General features: G+C 39.1%; 1 protein-coding gene across 4 annotated transcripts in view; it reads right to left on the bottom strand.

The window, feature by feature from the left end:
- SLC24A2 (solute carrier family 24 member 2) overlaps positions 1-23879 on the bottom strand; it is a 240965-nt gene that overhangs the window by 173838 nt on the left and 43248 nt on the right. The window lies entirely within an intron of this gene.

Below are 23879 nucleotides of genomic sequence, written 5' to 3'. Positions count from 1 at the left end.
CTCTTACTTTTATCTGCTCAAAGTCTGGATAAAGAATTCCTTAAAACACACACATTTATCTGTTCCCAACACTGTTCCCCTCTCCCCCATCAAACCTGGTTTGGTGCCATTCCAGAGGCTCAAAGTTGTTCGCAATCTGACATCTGAGTTCTGGATAATGGATGAACTACAGTAGCTGACCTAGCCAGAGACAGTGAGAGCTCTTCCTGAGACACTGGGCACACTCACATCATTTGACAAAATGTAGAGGCTGAATCAGAATGTAAGAGCTAATGAATAGCACCTTAGAAAACAGGCCAAAGAGCTATAAGCATTGCAGCATATTTCTCTGCAACCTTGGACAGACCGTGCTGACTCACTGATTCTCAAGTTTTCAGAGAAGAAATGGGAATGTTAGATCAGAAAGAGACCTACACTAAGGTTCCATGGAAGGGAGGTACCCTATAAGAAGCCCAGTACACTTCAGTTTATTTGGAAATGGTGGCAGATTGAAATGGTTAGATCAATTTAATTCTTTGACTAACCAAGAATTGCCATATGCACCATACATGGACTTCTGATTTTCAAAGAATAGGATGAAATGAGTTTATCAATGAAAAGATGCTGCCAGGGCTTCCCTGGTGGAGCAGTGGTTGAGAGTCCGCCTGCGGATGCAGGGGACACGGGTTCGTGCCCCAGTCCGGGAAGATCCCACATGCCGCGGAGCGGCTGGGCCCGTGAGCCATGGCCGCTGAGCCTGCGCGTCCGGAGCCTGTGCTCTGCAACGGGAGAGGCCACAACAGTGAGAGGCCCGCGTACCGCAAAAAAAAAACCCCAAAATACAAACAAACAAAAAGCAAAACGAAACAAAAAGATGCTGCCAAAAAAAGCCTATTTGATTTTTTTAAAGAACTCTAGAAAAAGTGGAATTCTATACAAAGTCATCTAAATTTGAAAGTTAAACTGATGAACAATAAAGTTATATAACACCAGCTCACCTAATCTGGGTTCAATGTATTGCTTGAGATTCCGAATTTTTTACCTGGCTCTTAAATTGTTTTCTTAGATTCTCTGTACAGCTTCTCCTCTTTTTCTCTGTCTAAAATCATCTGAAGCCTCTTGCAGTAATTATACTGGAGTAGGCGATCCCATAAAATGGTCAAACAATTCACTTTTCAATGACTCAACTACATAAAAATTCCACTGAAAATTTTAGTCACAAGAAAACAGCGCATGCATGTATTAAGATCTAATCAGATTGGGATAGATGAAGACAATGATGACAACTCGATGACTTCACACTGGTCCAGCATAACTGTGGTACTCAGACTGGCACTGTGGCCCTTACTGCCAGCCAGGCTTACATTAATTGTATCAGAGTCACTGAATGCCTAGGACCGGATATAAATCTCATGCATGTTCAAATACTTGGATCAATAGTTCCCACTGTGGAAATGGCTTTATATTAGCTCATTAAAAGGCGACCCATTTTCAAGTCCTCTTCAACTTCTGGAACTTTAAAGTGTGGTATCAACTTATTTCCCTCATGACTCTCTCTGAATTTATACCAGTGTCTTCCTTTTTGAAATTGTAGAGCTGGTCTGAGGAAAGTGGGACACACTTCCCTTGACATATTTCAAGCTGTATGAGAAAGAGAAACTTAGCTGCAATAAAATGGAATATTGGCAGAAAGCAATCAAGTCCTCTGCAAAGTCTCACCCGCTCTCTTCCACCTCCACTTCATATAATACCCCAAATGCCAAGGTTCCTGATTAATATTTCTCCTGGGCATGTACTGCTAAGACTTCATTGTTTGAAGGAGTTTTCGGAGGCATAATGTGCTATCCTGGTACAGTCACAAGATATTCTTTTCCTTGGTTACCAGCATCAAATTTTGGGTCAGGAGAGTCATACTACTCCTCAGGGGACCTACTGTAACGCTCTTGTCACCAAATCAGTGGGAGAGGAAGTGTGGCTAACATCTTAAAACCTTGTATATTATTTGCAACCCAGTACTAATTTCTTTAGCACTATTTTTCTGTTTCACATCTGACCTAGACTATTCCACATCATTTTTTTTTGTTTTATCTGAGTTCTTCACAAAGCTCTCAGATGATTCTCAGTGCTCTCAAGATGCCTTTACATCTTAGTTCCTACACCTTTATTGTGCAAGGTAAGAGCTTAGGCTGAGAAATGAGAGGAATCAGAGTACTTGAGGAGTTGCATCTAAAATCTCCACTAATGGCAGAAGAGAAAGTGTCCAGAAGGTGCGAGGCAGAGCAGAGAAAGACAGGAACCAACCTGGGCTGAATTTAGGGGTTTATGGAAAGTTTCAGTTTCAACTGAGGTCAAATATTCAGTACTTAGAAGAATACCAACAAGCTCACTAAGTAAAATGGACCTCAGACCTCAACAAACTTCATATAACCACCTCAATGACTCAGAATATTTTGCCCCATGTTATTATCCACCTTTCTGGATTATCCTCCCTTTGGGTTTCCATTATTGCATATAATAGAGTCGATTACACCTAGAAACCACGTTTAGCAATACATACATAAAATAAATACAACATTATGTGACTTCAAGCAAGTCACATCACCTTTCAGGGTCTTAGTCTTTGAAACAACTCTAAATTCCCTCCAAATTCTACTGTAGCTCTATGATATGGTTCACACAGTCAAATTTCTATAGGGGCCAAGGAGGTAACATAAATGGATGAAGCAGGCTATAGATAAACCTGTAGATGCTATGCTACTAGTGTCATGACCAATCAATACAAGCAATTCTTGCCTTGCTATACTGTATCTTAAAAACCTCTGTGTGTGCCAAACAAAACCAAATGAGGCTGATTTTGGGATTTGGGGACATCAGTTTGACTCTGAGAATCTATAATAATTTACCAGTTACTGCAAAAGAACCTGCAGAAGATGGTACACAAACTGTTCAACAATGGAGTCAGAAAGACTGTTTTGAAGATGAAAGTGCCCAACTGAGACAGCCTTGTCGGAAAGTGCAAGGGTGAAATTTCACTGTGAATACATGGATTACGAGAGAATTTGTTAACTGGTCCCTGAGTATTAAACTACAGAACTGCAAGAAGAAACCTGCAGCTGTCCATGGTGCTTAAGAATTCTCCATAAAGCTGGAGCCTCTTCTCAGAGTCTGTGGTATGGGAATACTTTACACTGAACATATTGTGTGTTAAAAAAAAAAATCATCTCGGTGTAGCCCAAGAGGATCTGATGTATTCTTCACTCAACTCATATCAAATATTTAAACAGAAACTCATGTCCTCGATTTCCTTTCTGTAGTTCTGAAACAATTTATGTGTGTAGGGTGGTTGGTGTGTGTGTGTGTGTGTGTGTGTGTGTGTGTGTTACACTTTTGAAAGCTTCTACCAGCATCATATATTCCCCTGATGTTAATAATATCCTGACTTGATTCTCTAAGTTTCCAAAGTGCAGTGCTTGATACAAATAACTGCTTAGGTACCAGTAATTCTGCTCTGGAGTGTGCAGTTCTGTGTTATAGGAATGCCAATTTCTGATCCTTCTCCCTACAAGTTTCACTCCTCGGTAACTACTGCCTTTTATAAAGTTAAGAAAAATTACTATTGTCTCAAAGCAAGGGGAATTTAAAATTCTTTATAACACACCAAAAAAGAAGAAATAAAAAAGAAAACAAAAAAGGAGGTTGAAAACAGCATCTAATCCAGAAAATTTTCCACTCTAAAAATTTAAAACCACTTTTAAAATATAATTCACCTGGTTTATTTTGAAATCAAAACATCAATTCTGTATGTTCACAAAACCCAGAGCAAAATAATATTGGCTGGATTTCAGTTACTCTCACCCTTTTCCATTATAAACGTTGTGAAATGTTGATCCTACATTGATACTGGCTAGAGGAGTTTTTGTGTAAATCTGGAATTAAAAAAAAAATTTTAGACCTAGTAATTTGCCTTGATTGGAGTAAAAACAGTAAAAGAAGAAAAACATGGAGACAAAAATATGTGGTCCAATAAAATAACCAAACATTTAAGTCTTCTCCTTTCTTTCACAATGAAAGTTTCAAAAGCTTTAATCATGAGGAACAAGACAAGGTTGTCTACTCTCACCACTATTATCCAACATAGTTCTGGAAGTTTTAGCCACAGCAATCAGAGAAGAAAAAGAAATAAAAGGAATCCAAATCGGAAAAGAAGAAGTAAAACTGTCACTGTTTGCAGATGACATGATACTATACATAGAGAATCCTAAAGATGCTACCAGAAAACTACTAGAGCTAATCAATGAATTTGGTAAAGTAGCAGGATACAAAATTAATGCACAGAAATCTCTTGCATTCTTATACACTAATGATGAAAAATATGAAAGAGAAATTAAGGAAACACTCCCATTTACCATTGCAACAAAAAGAATAAGATACCTAGGAATAAACCTATCTAAGGAGACAAAAGTCCTGTATGCAGAAAGCTGTAAGATGCTGATGAAAGAAATTAAAGATGATACAAACAGGTGGAGAGATATACCATGTTCTTGCATTGGAAGAATCAACATTGTGAAAATAACTATACTACCCAAAGCAATCTACAGATTCAATGCAATCCCTATGAAATTACCAATGGCATTTTTCACAGAACTAGAACAAGAAATTTCATAATTTGTATGGAAACACAAAAGACCCCAAATAGCCAAAGCAATCTTGAGAAAGAAAAACGGAGCTGGAGGAATCAGGCTCCCAGACTTCAGACTATACTACAAAGCTACAGTAATCAAGACAATATGGTACTGGCAGAGAAACAGAAATATAGATCAATGGAACAGGATAGAAAGCCCAGAGATAAACCCACACACATATGGTCACCTTATCTTTGATAAAGGAGGCAAGAATATATAATGGAGAAAAGACAGCCTCTTCAATAAGTGGTGCTGGGAAATATGGACAGCTACATGTAAAAGAATGAAATTAGAACACTCCCTAACACCATACACAAAAATAAATTCAAAATGGATTAAAGACCTAAATGTAAGGCCAGACACTATAAAACTCTTAGAGGAAAACATAGGCAGAACACTCTATGACATAAATCACAGCAAGTTCCTTTTTGACCCACCTCCTAGAGAAATGGACATAAAAACAAAAATAAACAAATGGGACCTAATGAAACTTCAAAGCTTTTGCACAGCAAAGGAAACCATAAACAAGATGAAATGACAACCCTCAGAATGGGAGAAAATATTTGCAAATGAAGCAACTGACAAAGGATTAATCTCCAAAATTTACAAGCAGCTCATGCAGCTCAATATCAAAAAAACAAACAACCCAATCCAAAAATGGGCAGAAGACCTAAACAGACATTTCTCCAAAGAAGATATACAGATTGCCAACAAACTCATGAAAGGATGCTCAACATCACTAATCATTAGAGAAATGCAAATCAAAACTACAATGAGATATCATCTCACACCAGTCAGAATGGCCATCATCAAAAAATCTACAAACAATAAATGCTGGAGAGGGTGTGGAGAAAAGGGAACCCTTTTCCACTGTTGGTGGGAATGTAGATTGATACAGCTGCTATGGAGAACAGTATGGAGGTTCCTTAAAAAACTACAAATAGTATTACCATATGACCCAGCAATCCCACTACTGGGCATATACCCTGAGTAAACCACAATTCAAAAAGAGTCATATACCACAATGTTCATTGTAGCTCTATTTACAATAGCCAGGACATGGAAGCAACCTAAGTGTCCATAGACAGATGAATGGATAAGGAAGATATGGCACATATATATAATGGAATATTAGCCATAAAAAGAAACAAAATTGAGTTATTTGTAGTGAGGTGGATGGACGCAGAGTCTCTCATACAGAGTGAAGTAAGTCAGAAAGAGAAAAAAAAATACCGTATGCTAACACATATATATGGAATCTAAAGAAAAAAATGGTTATGAAGAACCTACGGGCAGGACAGGAATAAAGATGCAGATGTACAGAATGGACTTGAGGACACGGGGAGGGGGAAGGGTAAGCTGGGACAAAGTGAGAGAGTGGCATGGACATATATACACTACCAAATGTAAAATCGATAGCTAGTGGGAAGGAGCCACATAGCACAGGTAGATCAGCTCGGTGCTTTGTGACCACCTAGAGGGGTGGGATAGGGAGGGTGGGAGGGAGATGCAAGAGGGAGGGGATATGGGGATATATGTATACGTATAGCTGATTCACTTTGTTATACGGTAGAAACTAACACAACATTGTAAAGCCATTATACTCCAACAAAGATGTTTAAAAAAAAAGCTCTAATCATGAGATGATAAATATGATGGAATCAGGGAAGTTAATAAAGAATTTAAATAATAAATGGAAAGAATCTTAAAACCATTAAAATAGGAGGCTCTTTAAAAAGTCATTTAGTCCCCATCATTTCAGACACTTATATGTCTTCCTCGTTCTTGTCTTCCTAATGAAACAACTCCACAGTCCTTCTAAATAAATCATCCTAACAAAAAACAGCCTTCATTTTCATCCAATGATGAAATATTTTTTCATCCTATCTAACCTTAATGTTTGCCACCTAAAGCTTATTTCCTTTTTAAAAAGTCTCTCTGTCTGCACATCCATGGGGAAAATACTCGTCATTATTCCTCATATAAATGTAAACAGTGACTAAATTAGTGAGGCTTGTTGTTCTTTTTCAGGTAAATAGACCTCATTTCTTCAACCTTATTTTGTGTACTCTTCACTCCCCATTTTCTAATATAAGGTTATTTTCCATGATACTTTTTCAAATTCCCCCACATCCCATTGGTTATACAATCCTCCCTGAGAGGAGAAAGCATTTCAGACACTATCTGTCGACTGCTATTATATTTTTTGTATGTGCTATTTATATGACCTGCTTAAATTTAAATGGAAATTACAGTAAACAGCATTCAAGTAGTTTCACGTATAGCAGGAGGTGGCTGTACATAGATTTATTTAGGCTAAAAAAAAACTGGATTAAGAAGTCTTAGAGCAGATGAAATCAGATACCACTTTCCAGAATGTTCCCTAGGAAAGCTTATGAGATTAGGAATTCTACTGAAACAATAGAAAGTATGAGTCTTCATAGGAGTTAGTTAGGCTGAGCTGAAAATGCTGGGCTGGACACATTTTTGTATCACTTCGAAATAAAAAAATATTATGACTTGTTATATAATAAACGTGAATACAAGTCATGCCTCCTTTGGCACTATTACATCTTCAACAGGAAAGCCATGAATAGTTAATTAATATTTGGTTTGTAGTTCTTCTGAACAGATGTTTCATCAGAAAGAACCAGTTAATATTACCAGATGCCCATTAGGGATCTGAATTAAACTCTCTGGGAAATTACACAGGAACAGCATATTCAATCCGTATCTTCAAGGTCCTGAACAGCATATTCAATCCGTATCTTCAAGGTCCTAGCTCTCAACCTGAAGAGCTGAGGCAACAAAATGCAAGTGCCAGCATACAAACAAAATGATAAAGAAGACTTCCAAACAACCCTAACATGTATTACCAACTTTGCAAGGGAAGGGCAGAGGGAGGGAGAAATGTCAAAGAAAGAGTTCCTACAGTATTTGGAGGTGCTAGAAGGAGGTGAAGCCAGTATGGGAAGATAGGTTTTGAGTGACGTCGTTAAAGGTTATTTTCTTGTCCTAATAGAATCTGGAAGGTCACCTCTGAAAGTAATGAAATCCTCTCTGCACTGCAATAAGATTGCTCAATTTTTAATTCAAGGAAAATCCCAAAGCAAATGGCACATGAAATACTGGGGCTTGGGGGTGGCAGCGATAAAATTATCATCAAAATTTAAAAACCTGTCAATCTAAGCAGTATACTTGGATCCATTTTTTAATGAATTATACTGTTTTTAAATGACATATGCCACTTTTATCATGCATATTCTTGCAATCTAATTCACCATAAATCTCCAAATAACTTACGGCAATTATTTTAAGTGCTGCTTTATATAGCAGCCATGTCATTTGCTCTCTTTTTCTATTTTTGTTGCATCGATGTGAAGGAGTTTTAATTTATTTCATATTTTTGCTAACAACAAAGAGAAATATGATGTACCAAGAAAAGAATGAGCCCACAGAGCATCTGGTACTCCTCCCCCATTTAAAAAATGATATTTAATATGGGTGTTTCCATTCCAAATATTCTAGCACCTTATATTTAATTTACAGTCAAAGTTTTCTCCCCTTAAACTCTATCTAAAGCCATAAACTGAATCTTTCATCTTATCATAGTGACTTAACATAGACTATGAAGTAAGCAAATTTTGTCATAAGACTTTAGGATCGAGTAAAGCACTAGAAGGGACCCTAATAAATATTACGGCTATTACCTTGCCTTCCAGTATAGCTGAATCAGACAGAGACAGATCATTTACTTTCCTATTCATGTAATTCTCCTTGAAAAATAATTTCAAGAGAATTTCTGTTAATAATTAATAATAGAAGTCCAGGGCCAGAGTCAAAGAGAGAACAAACCATTGAAGGAAGTTCACAGTTCAAGAAGCCTTCTATACACCATACTTCAGGACTGAAATTAACGTGTAGAGCTTAATTCAACAAATGTTTCTTAAGAACTTATTAAGTACTGGGTCCTGTACAAGGTATGTCTTTGATAATGTGAGCATTCTGCCATATTGAGTATTCGCAACTCATAAATTTACATGGGTTGAATGCATTGAGCTATTTAGATGTCTGATTTATGAAGTAATCTAACTCATGGTATAATATGATTTGTAGTACATCCATAGTAAGGTTAATATCCAAACACAACTTCTGCCGTAGTCTTATAATTTAATTTACTATGCAGTGATATTGATACAACACAATTATAATACCTGGTAGAGAATGGTAATTCCTTTGAAGAAGAATTTAAAGAGCATGTCTTCCTAGAAGACTTCTCTTTTGGAAACTTAGAGCCACGAAGTTTGGTGAACATAGAATCGTGATTAATCTCGGACACTTGGTTAAATGCATAGCTGACTGTTGCTCAGTCAGATTTAACGAGGGATGCTATGACAAAGAGAATGACATTCCAACAGGGCAGCATGTGATAACATCTGTTTTTCAAACGCAAACACAATTTGAGCAAATAATTTCCTTTGAGAAAGGTGATGTCTTCAAAGTTAAAACTACATTGAAGATTCCACAAATATTTGAAAGATAAGTGTGCACAATTCTGATCTGTAAAAGATGAGTTGTGGACAGGATAAAATGTCTAAATGACCTGACATGCTTTGAGGTCCTGCCAAAAAATAACATTACTAATACAAAGTCTGTTATAGTGCTTCCCTTTCAGTAAAACAATGCCAAGTGGCTTTGTTTTGTGGCATTTGTAAGGGGAAAACAGTGAGTTTATGCCCAATCCAGTTACCTCCAGCTGCTCTTAATTCCAAAAGAGCCACATTATTAAGTTCAAAAAGAATTCAGTCTTAGTTTAAAGAAAGAAATAAAATTTACTTAAATTTCCCCAATTTTTAATTAATGCACACATTATAATTTTGGCATATCTACCAACTTAAACATCTTTGAAACCAACAGGGCATATTTCAAATACAAACATCAAACTGCAAAAGATACCATTAAAGGTAAACCAATAAACAAGCCACAGATTAAATCCAAAATCCTATACAAACTTCAGGTGCCTACTAAATCTCCCTAATCTTGTAGCCTACCTAATCTTCCCCATTAGAAGAGCTTGCTCCTTACCCTCTGTCACAACTCTTGCAGCCCCGGTCTGCATCATTAAAAACCTCTGCCTTATACTGTAGTTACATTTATCCACTGCAGTATATGCCAGTGGGGTGATTTCGTCCCACGGAGGGCATTTTGCAATGTCTAGAGACATATTTGGTTGTCCCAACTAGGGGTTAGGGAGGGTCTATTGGCATCTAGTGGGCAGAGGCCAGGGATGCTGCTAAACATCCTAGAGTGCCCAGCATAGTACCCCACAACAAAGAAGTATCCAGCCCCAAATGTCAATAGTGCCGGGAATGAGAAACCGTGCACATTGCATATCTGGTAAATGGTTAATTTCACATTGCACGCTGTAATTACACACAACTCAATCAGTTGTTTCTTTAGTAGCTAAATGAGGTAATGTCAATCCAAACATACCTCCTTCAGAATAAGCAAACAGTTGAGGTAAGAGAATCTGGCTCAACGTTTTATTTTTACTCTATTTTGGCTTAGGATGAAAAGCATACAAACTGTTGAAATGTTTTTGACAAAAGCTCCCAGATTTGGAGGTAATCTGTCTACAAAATAAACTATCTTTCCAGGGCTTCATTTACACACACCACATCATTTTATATGCACATTTATTTCTGCCATTTAAAAAGAAATATACATAAGAATATGATGAGATGGTTGTATGACTAAAGATGGCAGCATTAAAAACACATACGAAGGCCACTTTACTGTGGTCTTGGAGGGGTGAGAGTTCGGGGAAATGGCTAACATGTACTCCTTCTCCATGTTCCTAAAGATGCAGAACTGAATGGATGTGGGTCCACAGATCAGCGTTCGATGTAGCATGTCTTAGGGAAGTTTTCCCCTTACTCCCAGGATACATAGCAGCTACTTATATTCCCCTCTGGGGTAGAGGTATGCCAGGTTTGAAAGAAAAGTCCAATTCTTGCTATTCCCTGGCCCTTTTATATTCAGACCTGCATGGTATTGGGGGGAAAAATACCCTTATTCTCCCAGTCTTTGGGCTTCTGCTTAACAAGGATTATTTACAAACATTGTGATCTCTTGATTCTTGAAGCAAGCTCAGCCCTAGGGAGGCCACATCCTCATCAAGGAAAGGAAGCAGAGTCAAGGCCTTTGTGTCCTGATCAAGATTTCTTCAGCTTTACAGCACCTCAAAAACCAATCTCCCTGGAGTCACCTCTTGGCAAGACCTTTCATTATGTGGACAAGCATTTCACATTAAACATGGTGTAGGATTACACTTCCCCTCAAGAGGCAGTCTCCTTCCTGTAATAACAATATTCTAATTGCTTGGAAGAGACTATGACCTCAAGAATATCTTATATCCAACCAAAAAGGTAAAAAGAAGAAGGTTAAACCTGGTTCCATAAACAATAGTACAGTCTTCCTTTGTGTATTAGCGTGAGTCCATATTGCTCTCGAGTGTACTGTTTTTGCTTATTCATTTTGTTTTGTTTTAATATGAAGGCAAATAAAATTGCAGTGTTTGTTTCCAAGCAGCAATCAGAAGGCAAAGCACTCTCCCTAAAACAGGAGGAGAGGTGGAAGAGAAGGCAGTGTTGGAGCTCCGAGACTTTGGTGACCTTCTCCAAACTGAACAGAGTATGAAATGTGAGTTTGCTCTCTTTAGAATGATTACCGAATTCCTGTTGGCTAATACGACCATTTGGCATTAAATATTCTCTAGTTGTCATGCAGATGACTCACTTAAAATCATTACAGGATAGCACATATGGTTAACTCAGTTCACTTCATCTGCCGTTCACCAACTGTTCTATAGAATATTTTTGCATCTTGTAGAATTGATCTGTTTACCTCAAGGCAAATTCAACCTGATCTATAGAGTGTTTCTTTTCTTTCAAACCAAGGAAAGTTTTCCAATTAACTTTAAAATTATAATGAACGCCTGGGTACATTTTGGGTTCTTTCTTCATATCAGAAAGATCGTATTTTATTTATTGCTCGGTGGTACACAGCAGGTCATCATCCTGCTGGCTTCCTCTCTGACGTCAGTCCTAGATTTATGACTTGTACCCATTTCATTTAGGCACTGAAATAATTTATGGTAAGACTTTTTCACCATTAAAGAAGCAAAGATTTTGTCACTTTATTTTTAGAAGAAAAAGTTTTTAAAGATTCATTTATGCTAAGTATTGAAAAGAAGACTCTATTTGAAAAACTACCCTCTAATATTTACCTTATATGCCTCTAAGCAAAGATCAGATCAGTTTTACATTTATTTGGAAACATGGTCATTTACTATTGATGCCAGAAATCATAAACCAAGATCCTTCCCAATTCCTTCTCAGGGGGTAAAGGGGTTGCTTCCAGTCTTCATAGCACACCTCCAGAAGTTCATAAAAGAAAGCAGGTTAACCCTAAGGGTCTAAACAGCCCTGGGGGGCGGAGTCAAGATGGCAGACTAGGAAGACGTGGAATTTGTGTCTCTGCACAACTAGGGCACCTACCAGGCACTGGTGGGGGACCGTGGACACCCAAGGGGATGGGAGGAACCCCCAGCAACCAGGTAGGACGTGGGGCATGGGGGGGGAGTGAGGTGGGGAGGAGAAGTGGAGGTGGGATGGGACTGGTGCCCCTGCTGAGTGGCAGCTTGGGGAGGGGAAGGGATCCCACACCCAAAGGGGGAAATTGGGGGACCATTGAGAGGGCAGAGGGTCAAAAGGGAGCATGGCCAGGTTTCTCCTGCCTATTTGGGCCTCCAGGAGCCTGCTGAGATCCAGGGCCTGATCCTCTGCCCACCAAGGGCCCCTCCAGCCCGCCCAGGTCCTGAGGGAGTGGGAGGGAGGGAAGAGGGAGCAAAAGTAAAGGCCGGACCTACAGGACCGGCACCCCCGAGGGGCAGCTGGCGGGAGGGGAGGAATTCCTACACCCAGCCGGACACACCCATGGTTAGGGGTCCAGTGGCGACAGGGGAGACCCTGGGGGAGACAGTGGGGGAGGGGAGCAGAGGAACAGAAGGGAACGCTGCAGGCGCTTTTCCTGTCCACTTAGGCACTGGGGAGCCTGTTGGGCTCACAGACCTAATCCTCTGTCCTCGGAGCCTCTCTCCTGCCACTCAGAGCCCAAGCCCTGCCCCTACACCCCACCCAGGGCCCTACCTCTACACTCTGAGACCCCCTCCAACCACACTGAATGTAAACCCCACCCACACATGCTGACCCAGGACCTTACCTCCAAACTCTTGAACTCCACACTCCAGAGGCCCTCCTTTCCACGTGCTGCCTCTCCCTGTCCTCGCAGGTCCTAAGCAGAGGCCCGGCCCCACCCTAAACCCTGCCCCTAAGTTCCACCACGTCTAAACTCCACCCCCCACAGCCAAGGTCTTTTTTTTCTTCTTTTTTCCTCTTTGAGATTGGGGTTCTGTTTTACCTTGTTGATTCACTGTTGTTGATTCATTTATATTTTTATTTTTTCTAATAAATTTTTCTAATTTTATTTTATTCTTTATACTTTGTCATTGTTCTGCTCCTTCGGCTTGTTACCCTTTTTTTCTTTTTTCTGTTGTGGTTTTATTTCACCTTGTTGCAGTTGTTTCAATTATATTTTTATTTTTCCTAATATATTTTTTTATCTTTCTAATTTTATTTTGTTTTTTATTCTTTGTTATTGTATTGCTCCTTTTTTTCTTTCTTTTATTGCCATGCCACACGGCTTGTGGGATCTTGGTTCCCAGGCCGGATGCTGGGCCTGAGCTCCTGTGGTGGGAGCTCCAAGTCCAAACCATGGGATGAACAGAGAATCTCAGACCCCAGGGAATATTAATTGGAGTGTGGCCTCTTAGAAATCCTCATCTCAGCACCAAGACCCAGCTCTGTCCAACTGCCTGCAAACTCCAGTGCTGGATGCCTCAGGCCAAACAACCAGCAAGACAGGAATACAGCCCCACCCATCAAAAAAAATATTAAACAACAAAAAAATATGTTACAGATGAAGGAGCAAGGAAAAAAACCTATGAGACCAAATAAATGAAGATGAAATAGGCAACCTACCTGAAAAAGAATTCAGAGTAATGACAGTAAAGATGATCCAAAATCTTGGAAACAGAATGGAGAAAATACAAGAAACATTTAACAAAGATCTAGAAGAACTAAAGAGGAAACAAACAGTGATTAACAACACAATAACTGAAATTAAAAATACTCTAGAAGGAATCAATAGGATAACTGAGGCAGAAGAACAGATAAGTGAGCTGGAAGATAAAATACCTGGCAGGGGGCAGAATAAAGCAAAAGAATGAAAAGAATTGAAGACAGTCTCAGAGACCTCTGGGAGAGCATTAAACTCACCAACATTCGAATTATAGGGGTCCCAGAAGAAGAAGAGAAAAAAAAAAAGGGTCTGAGAAAATATTTGAAGAGATTATAGTCAAAAACTTCCCTAACATAGGAAAAGAAATAGTCAGTCAAGTCCAGGAAGCACAGAGAGTCCCATACAGGATAAACCCAAAGAGAAACACGCCAAGACACATAATAATCAAACTATCAAAAATTAAATACAAAGAAAACATGTTAAAAGCAGCAAGGGAAAAACAACAAATAACATACAAGGGAATCCCCATAAGGTTAACAGCTGATCTTTCAGCAGAAACTTTGCAAACCAGAAGGGAGTGGCAGGACATATTTAAAGTGATGAAAGCGGAAAAACCTACAACCAAGATTACTCTACAAAGCAAGGACCTCATTCAGATTTGATGGAGAAATCAAAAGCTTTGCAGACAAGCAAAAGCTAAGAGAATTCAGCACCACCAAGCCAGCTTTAAAACAAATGCTAAAGGAATTTCTCTAAGCAGGAAACACAAGAGAAGAAAACGACCCACAGAAACAAACCTAAGTCAATTAAGAAAATGGTAAAAGGAACATACATATCGATAATCACCTTGAATGTAAATGGATTAAATGCTCCAACCAAAAGACACAGACTGGCTGAATGGATTCAAAAACAAGAGCCTTATATATGCTATCTACAAGAAACCCACTTCAGACCTAGGGACACATACAGACTCAAAGTGACGGGATGCAAAAAGATATCATGCAAATGGAAATCACAAGAAAGCTGGAGTAGCAATACTCGTATCAGATAAAATAGACTTTAAACTAAAGACTGTTACAAGAGATAAGGACACTACATAATGATGAAGGGATCAATCCAAGAAGAAGATAAAACAATTGTAAATATTTATGCACCCAACACAGGAGCACCTCAATACATAAGGCAAATGCTAACAGCCATAAAAGGAGAAATCAACAGTGGGACTTTAACACCCCACTTACACCAACAGACAGATCATCCAAACAGAAAATAAATAAGGAAACACAAGCTTTAAATGATACAAAAGACCAGATAGACTTAATTGATATTTTTAGGACATTCCACCTGAAAGCAGAAGAATACACTTTCTTCTCTAGTGTACACAGAACATGCTCCATAATAGATCACATTTTGGGTCACAAATCAAACCTTGGAAAATTGAAATCGTATCAAGCATCTTTTCCGACCACAATGCTATGAGATTAGAAATCAATTACAGGAAAAAAAAACAGTAAAAAACACAAATACATTGAGGCTAAACAGCGCGCTGCTATATAACCAAGAGATCACTGAAGAAATCAAAGAGGAAATCAAAAAATACCTAGAAACAAATGACAATGAAAACAAGATGATCCAAAACCTATGGGATGCAGCAAAAGCAGTTCTAAGAGGGAAGTTCATAGCAATTCAAGATCACCTCAAGAAACAAGAAAAATCTCAAATAAACAATCTAACCTTACACATAAAGCAACCAGAAAAAGAAGAACAAAGAAAGGAAAGAAATCACAAAGATCAGAGCAGAAATAAATGAAATAGAAACAAAGAAAACAATAGCAAAGATCAATAAAACTAAAAGTTCTTTGAGAAGATAAACAAAACTGATAAACCTTTAGACAGACTCATCAAGAAAAAAAGGAGAGGACTCAAATCAATAAAATTAGAAATGAAAAAGGAGAGATTACAACTGACACTGCAGAAATACAAAAGATCATAAGAGACTACTACAAGCAACTATATGCCAATAAAATGGACAACCTAAAAGAAATGGACAAATTCTTGGAAAAGTACAACCTTCCAAGACTGAACCAGGAAGAATTAGAAAATATAAACAGATCAGTCACAGGTAATGAAATTGAAACTGTGCTTAAAACTCTGCCAACAAAAGTCCAGGACCAGATGGCTTCACAGGCAAATTCTACCAAACATTTAGAGAAGAGTTAACACCTATCCTTCTCAAAGTCTTACAAAAAATTGCAGAGGGAGGAACACTCCCAAACTTGTTCTACGAGGCCACCATCACCCTGATAGCAAAACCAGACAAAGATATCAGAAAAAAAGAAAATTATAGACCAATATCACTGATGAACATAGATGCAAAAATCCTCAACAAAATACTAGCAAACAGAATCCAACAACACATTAAAAGGATCATACACCATGATCAAGTGGGATTTATCCCAGGGATTCAAGGATTCTTCAATATACGCAAAACAATCAATGTGATACACCATGTTAACAAATGAAGGAATAAAAACCATATGATCTTCTCAGTAGATGCAGAAAAAGCTTTTGACAAAGTTCAACAGCCATTTATGATAAAAACTCTCCAGAAAGTGGGCATACAGGGAACCTACCTCAATATAATAAAAGCCATATATGACAAGTCCACAGCAAACATCATTCTCAATGGCGAAAAACTGAAAGCATTTCCTCTAAGATCAGGAACAAGACAAGGATGTCCACTCTCACCACTATTATTCAGCATAGTATCGGAAGTCCTAGCCACAGCAATCAGAGAAGAAAAAGAAATAAAAGGAATATAAATTGGAAAAGAAGAAGTAAAACTTCACTATTTGCAGATGACATGATACTATACACAGAAAATCCTAAAAATGCCACCAGAAAACTGCTAGAACTAATCAATGAATTTGGTAAGGTTACAGGATACAAAATTAATACACAGAAATCTCTTGCATTCCTACACACTAACAACAAAAGATCAGAAAGAGAAATTAAGGAAACAATCCCATTTACCATCGCAACAAAAATAATAAAATACCTAGGAATGAACCTACCTAAGGAGGCAAAAGACCTATACTCAGAAAACTATAAAACACTGATGAAAGAAATCAAAGATAACATAAACAGATGGAGAGATATACCATGCTCCTGGATTGGAAGAATCAATATTGTGAAAATGACTATACTACCCAAAGCAATCTACAGGTTCAATGCAATCCCTATGAAATTACCAATGGCATTTTTCACAGAACTAGAACAAGAAATTTCACAATTTGTATGGAAACACAAAAGATCCAGAATAGCCAAAGCAATCTTGAGAAAGAAAAACAGAGCTGGAGGAATCAGGATCCCAGACTCCAGACTATACTACAAAGCTACAGCAATCAAGACAGTATGGTACTGGCACAAAAACAGAAATATAGATCAATGGAACATGATCAATAGAAATATAGATAGAAAGCCCAGAGATAAACCCACGCACATATGGTCACCTTATCTTTGACAAAGGGGGCAAGAATATACAATGGAGAAAAGACAGCCTCTTCAATAAGTGCTGCTGGGAAAAATGGACAGCTACATGTAAAAGAATGAAATTAGAACACACCCTAACACCATACACAAAAATAAACTCAAAATGGATTAAAGACCTAAATGTAAGGCCAGACACTATAAAACTCTTAGAGGAAAACATAGGCAGGACACTCTAAGATATAAATCACAGCAAGATTATTTTTGACCTACCTCCTAGAGTATGGGAAATAAAAACAAAAATAAACAAATGGGACCTAATGAAACAAAGGAAACCATAAACAAGACAAAAAGACAACCCTCAGAATGGGAGAAAATATTTGCAAATGAAGCAACTGACAAAGGATTAATCTCCAAAATATACAAGCAGCTCATGCAGCTCAATATCAAAAAAACAAACAACCCAGTTCAAAAATGGGCAGAAGACTTAAATAGACATTTCTCCAAAGAAGACATACAGATGGCCAACAAATGCCTGAAAAGATGCTCAGCATCACTAATCATTAGAGAAATGCAGATCAAAACCACAATGAGGTATCATCTCACACCGGTCAGAAAGGCCATCATCAAAAAATCTACAAACAATAAATGCTGGAGAGGGTGTGGAGAAAAGGGAACCCTCCTGCACTGTTGGTGGGAATGTAGATTGATACAGCCACTATGGAGAACAGTGTGGAGGTTCCTTAAAAACCTAAAAATAGAACTACCATATGACCCAGCAATCCCACTACTGGGCATATACCCAGAGAAAACCATAATTCAAAAAGACACATGTACCACAATGTTCATTGCAGCACTATTTACAAAAGCCAGGACATGTAAGCCACCTGAATGTCCATCAACAGATGACTGGATAAAGAAGAAGTGGCCCATATATACAATGGAATATTACTCAGCCATAAAAAGGAACAAAATTGAATTATTTGTAGTGAGGTGGATGGACCTAGAATCTGTTATACAGACTGAAGTAAGTCAGAAAGAGAAAAATAAATACCGTATGCTAACACATATATATGGAATTTTAAAAAGCAGTACTGATGAACCTACTGGCAGGGCAGGGATAAAGACGCAGACATAGAGAACAGACTTGAGGGCACGGGGGGAGAGGAAGGGGAACCTGGGATGAAGTGAGAGAGTAGCATTGACATATATACACTACCAAATGTAAAACAGATAGCTAGTGGGGAGCAGCTGCATAGCACAGGGAGATCAGCTGGGTGCTTTGTGACCACCTAGAGGGATGGGATAGGGAGGGTGGGAGGGAGGCTCAAGAGGGAGGGGATATGGGGATATATGTATACATACAGCTGATTCACTTTGCTGTACAGCAGAAACTAACACAACACTGTAAAGCATTTATACTCCAATAAAGATGTGAAAAAACAAAATAAACAGCCCTGAGAGATCAACATCATTAACCCTTTTCCAGTGAAATAACTGAAGCCCTAAATGGTTCAAATTCTCACCAGGTAAGGAAGTAGGGAGTGGCGTGGGGTCAGGTGAGCTGGGCCTGGAAGCCGTGCCCTCCTTTCTAAGCGTATCAGTCCCAGCTCAGGTCCAAAGAGTATAGTCCCTTCTTGTTCTTTGGCTATTCTGAAAGACAGATGGTCTCACTTGCGTTGCTTTGTATGACTGGCATTTTTATTGAATTAGTGACAAAAAAAATTTGACTCATTCCCAGCTGGATAATTTCAAAAATACCAAACTGAAAAGAATGATATCTCATAAATTCAGGCAAATGGGCATTAAGGAGGTTAAGCTAGCTGTCCTTTTAATATACTGAGTATTAGCATTTTCCAGGGCTTCAGGCTGTTAATGTAGTTTCAGCTCCGAAGGCTAATGCCTTTCATTAAAACTCTTTTATTCATTCTGCTTTGTTATAATAAAAAAAGTCTTAAGTTGTCACATGTAATGATTATAGAAGGTTTTCAACTCTGGGGAGAGAAAGGCTCAGGAAAGGCAGGCACAGTTTTCAAAGGCCACATACTGCTTACCTCAGTATAAAACAAAAACAGCTGTAACCAACGATTTACATCAAAAAATAAGTTTAATTGTACAGACTGTTGATTTAGGAAACTCTGAATATCGAAAGGCTCCTTAATTTTTGTACAGTCAGAGGCCCAAAGAATTCTAGGCTAGCTGATTTTAGTCACTGATGGGATAAAGGTTGCCTTAGTTTATTCAGTTGCTATAACAAAATACCATAGACTGGGTGGCATATAAACAACAAAAATGTATTTCTTACAGTTCCGGAGGCTGAAAGTCTGAGATCAGGATTCCAGCATGGTCGGGGAGGGCCCCCTTCCGTGTCGCAGATTTCTCCTAGTATCCTCGTGTCGTGGAAGGAGCTAGGGAGCTTGGTGGGGTCTCTTTCATAAGAGTAATAATGCCGTTTATAAGGGCTCCACCCTCATGATTTAAGTACCTCCCAAAGGTCCCACCTCCTAATACCATCACCTTGGGTATTAGGATGTCAACATATGGACTTTGGGGGGACACAAACATTCAAACCATAGCCAAGGGCATATTCAATAGCAACAATTTGTTTTTACTTGAGTTGAGGCTTGGATTAAAAAAGCAAAGCAGTACACCAAAAGGAGTGAATTTTACTGCATGTAAATTTAAAAATAAATTTAAATAACTGCCTAGCGATCAGCAGCGTAATGTGATTTGGTGCTAAGTCCTTTGGCTACGGACCTAGGGTTCCTTAGATTGCTTCAGACTAGGACAGGAGCATAGAACCCAGAGAAAAGACATGAGGAAAAAGGAGCCCCACTGTGGAGTTTGGAAGACTGCAAAGCAGCAGAAAAATTTCCTTCCCAGTCATTAAAATCTAGTTTAAAAATACAAAGAATGATATCCAGTTTTTAAGGATAGAAGAAAATGTGCACTCTCACATACTGAGAGTGTATTAGTCAGGATTCTCCAGAAAAAAAAAAAAATGCCGACCAAAAAAAAGAAAAGTAAAGCACACAAGTCTGGGGTACGTCACCTGTCTTACTTATCTCTCCAACAGCCTTAGTGTCTATCACCTTGCAATCTACATAGCAGACACTGAGTTAATGTTTGTGGAATGAACTGCAAGGATGAGAAGGAGATGGGAAGTACCATTTCAATGAAAGAATGTCAGTTCACCTCACTCAAGTCCACAGGTACACCTACTGGACTATTGTTTTGGGGAACACTTTCTGTAGCAGCATGGCAATCTCCCCCACTTCCTTCAAGCTTCTGATCAAATGTCACCAAAGAGGAGATATGCAACATAGTGAGAACTCTGACAATGCTTCATCACAGCAGATGTAGAACGTGTCTTTGGAAAGGTTAAATGTGAAAACTTCTCTTGACGGTAATTTGGCAATGTCTGTCAACATCTTGAATGTGCATGCTTTTATCCTATAGACGAAACATGTAATTTATCTGCCCACGTGTATAAAGATGTGCAAAGATGTTCAATGCTACGATTTTGTGATTGTAGAAAAGAACCTAAATATCCACCAGTAGGGGAATAGTTAAACCAGTGATGTTACAACCCCACTATGGAATGCTAGGCTGCTGTGTCACAGAGGAAGGCCAATCTACATGTAGCAACGTGAAAATGAATCCAACTTATGTATTAAATGAAAAAAGCAAGTTGCATAAGAGTCATTTTTGTTTAAAAAACACATATCTGTATAGTTATATGTATATTTCCTACTGCTTGAATCATGCTTAAAATATGGATATATTACCTTTGCATTAAAAGTTTTAAACACATTTAAGATATTATCTAATGCATACTTTTCTAAGCATATATGACTGCTTTTAAATTCACAGTTAACAGTGTTTTAAATCATAACTCCTACTCCTTCCTACACATAAGCCCTACAGTTCTTAGGTTATTTTTTACCTTTGGTAATAAAAGTTTCTGACAATGTAAAAAAAAAAAAAAAGATACTCATCTTTCAAGCACTTGGCCATACTTGAAACTCCCAGGCTTTTCAGTCTATTTTGCTTTATAATCTATTTGTTCAAATGCTGAGGGATATTGATTTATCTCGAGGTACATATTTTAAAGTAAGCCAGCACAAAACAAACCAACATAGTACATAAAGCAACTGATAAATCAAGTTTAGCTACTCTTCTCATGTATATATTGTCTCAACATTGAGCCACTGAATAAAGTTTAGGAAGTAGTCTAGCTGTTGGAAAAGGTAAGGATTTTAAAATCAGGTCTTAGTTTGAATCCTGTCTCTGTCCTGAGTATGACTTACTTTCTCTGAGCCTTAGTCTTTCCATCTGTAAAACGTGTTTCTTGTGAGGATTACCCACACTGTTATAGACAGAATGTCTCTGTTCCCCGCCCTCCCCCCAATCTATCTGTTGAAGACCTAATCCCCAGTGTGACTGCATTTGGAGATAGGGCTTATAATGAAGTAATTAAGGTCATAATTAAACGAGGTCATAACAGTGGGGCCTTGATTCAATAGGGTTGGATTTCTTATGAAAGTACATAACAGAAAAAACACTTTTCTCCCTTTTGCTGCCATGTGAGGATACAGTGAGAAGGCTACAGTGTGTAAGCAGGAAAAAGCTCTCACCAGAAACAGCGTTGTCAAACTGAGCTGGATATGAACCCTAGCTTTGCAACCCAGTCATTGGGAGTCAGTTTCTTTAACCACTTGAGCATTATTTCCCTGGTCTGTGAAATGGGTATAAAAGCATCTACCCTGCACGTTGTGAGAACATGGAGGAAAAGCACTGAGGTCATGTTGGTACATTGCAAGTGCTCAAAAAATGATTCCTATTGCTGTATTTATTATGGATGTCCAATATAAAACCTCAGAGTTGCTACCAGGTTAAAAGAAAATCTCTTCCCAGTGAACATTTGGATATATCCATAAAAGGGCAGATGCAGATACCTGTCTAGTTACACTCAGTCCAGGGCTTGACCCCCGGAGGGCACCCAGTTATGTCTGCCGCCCAAACATTCCAGTAGCTTAGCTTCACTGGCTGTCACTGAAGAGGTACAGGTTATGGGATTAATCTCCAAACAGTCCAATTAGCTTCTAGAAAGATCTCTGATTAGTGGCTTGGACTGACAGGGCACCTTGAGACCAACACTTGCAGGAATACTAGAAATACTTGTGTGAGCACATCCATCCATGCAACTCCTTCAGGGCTGGCAGCCTCATAAGGAGGCTTCAGCAATGCCGGGTATGGGTTAGGATATAATCCCAATGTCATAACCTGAGATCCACTTCTTTCCCAAAGCCATGCTGGATCTTCCTCTGCAGTTACTCTGCCTGCAAATGCTAACTGCACTTCACACACAAAACCATGGTTCTGATCATGAAACAGAGGGACTGACTGCCAGGGTCACTTTTTATTGCAGGCCCAGCTGCCCTCCCATCTGCCTGTCAGGCTGGAGAAAAGGCCGAGAGCTGAAAATGGGAAAATAATACAGCCCCAACTGTTAGGAAATCTTGATTTTTTTCTCAGTTGTCATTCTGTGAGTAAAACCTAGGAATTAATCTGTGACCTCTTTGCTTTTTTTAATTTCAGAAATGGGCAAAAGCCACAGGGAAGTATCCCTTACACCACCCCAGGCCCGACTGCTACAGAGGAAGACAACAGTGACTCTAAAGTCACATAAGGATGGAATATTTTGGAAGTCTTAAGATGTGACTGGTGTTTAGAAAATAAAAAAGGCTAATATGGTTCCAAGCAAACACCGTGCATCTGCGCTGCTCTCTGGGTGGTACTCTGGTCCAAGCATCCAGGCCTGATGGCCTTTGGTGCTTGAGTCTGAGCAATGAAGAAAACAGAGCTCTATCAATCCAGGTCCTCTGGATTTAGAATTCTCTTTTAGAATTCTCAGTACCTTTTATGTGAATGCCTTTTGCATCGTATCTCAACACTGCTGACCTAAGGGTATCAGAACCAATGCTTTTGATGTCCTTCAGCCCAAAAATGCTTCAACAGCAGAATCATTTCCATTCCCTTTTGTTTCAACGCTCTCTTCAGTCATCCAGCCCATCACTCCCTCGCACCTTTTGACCAGGTCTTATTTCTAGTGATGATCTACGAAAGAATTTTATAGAGAACGCTGCTTGCTGCACAGGGTATGGAGTCTAGCACAGTCCTCAGTACACAGCTTGGCACCCAGATTTGAACAGGTGTTCAGGAAGCGTTGATGAGCAAAAAACATGCATAGAGGAAATCTTTCCCCTAGCTATTTCTGAAGTGACCCTAGTATCCCTCCCCAGTTTTCTTGATATCAAAATCCTCTGGGGCTCCCCTGGTGGTGCAGTGGTTGAGAGTCTGCCTGCCGATGCAGGGGACACGGGTTCGTACCCCAGTCCAGGAAGATCCCACATGCCGTGGAGCGGCTGGGCCCATGAGCCATGGCCGCTGAGCCTGCGTGTCCGGAGCCTGTGCTCCGCAGCAGGAGAGGCCACAACAGTGAGAGGCCCGCGTACCGCAAAAAAAAAAAAAAAAACAAAATCCTCTGACTTGTGGTTTGCAGCAGTTCTCCAAAGCCATATGGGT

Source organism: Delphinapterus leucas, chromosome 6 (genome assembly GCF_059928025.1).
Source record: "Delphinapterus leucas isolate spDelLeu-1000000601 "Yukka" chromosome 6, BTC_Dleu_Yukka2, whole genome shotgun sequence".
Classification (NCBI taxonomy): domain Eukaryota; kingdom Metazoa; phylum Chordata; class Mammalia; order Artiodactyla; family Monodontidae; genus Delphinapterus; species Delphinapterus leucas.
Note: the sequence above shows the minus strand (reverse complement) of the source record. Positions and strands in the feature narration are given on the sequence as shown.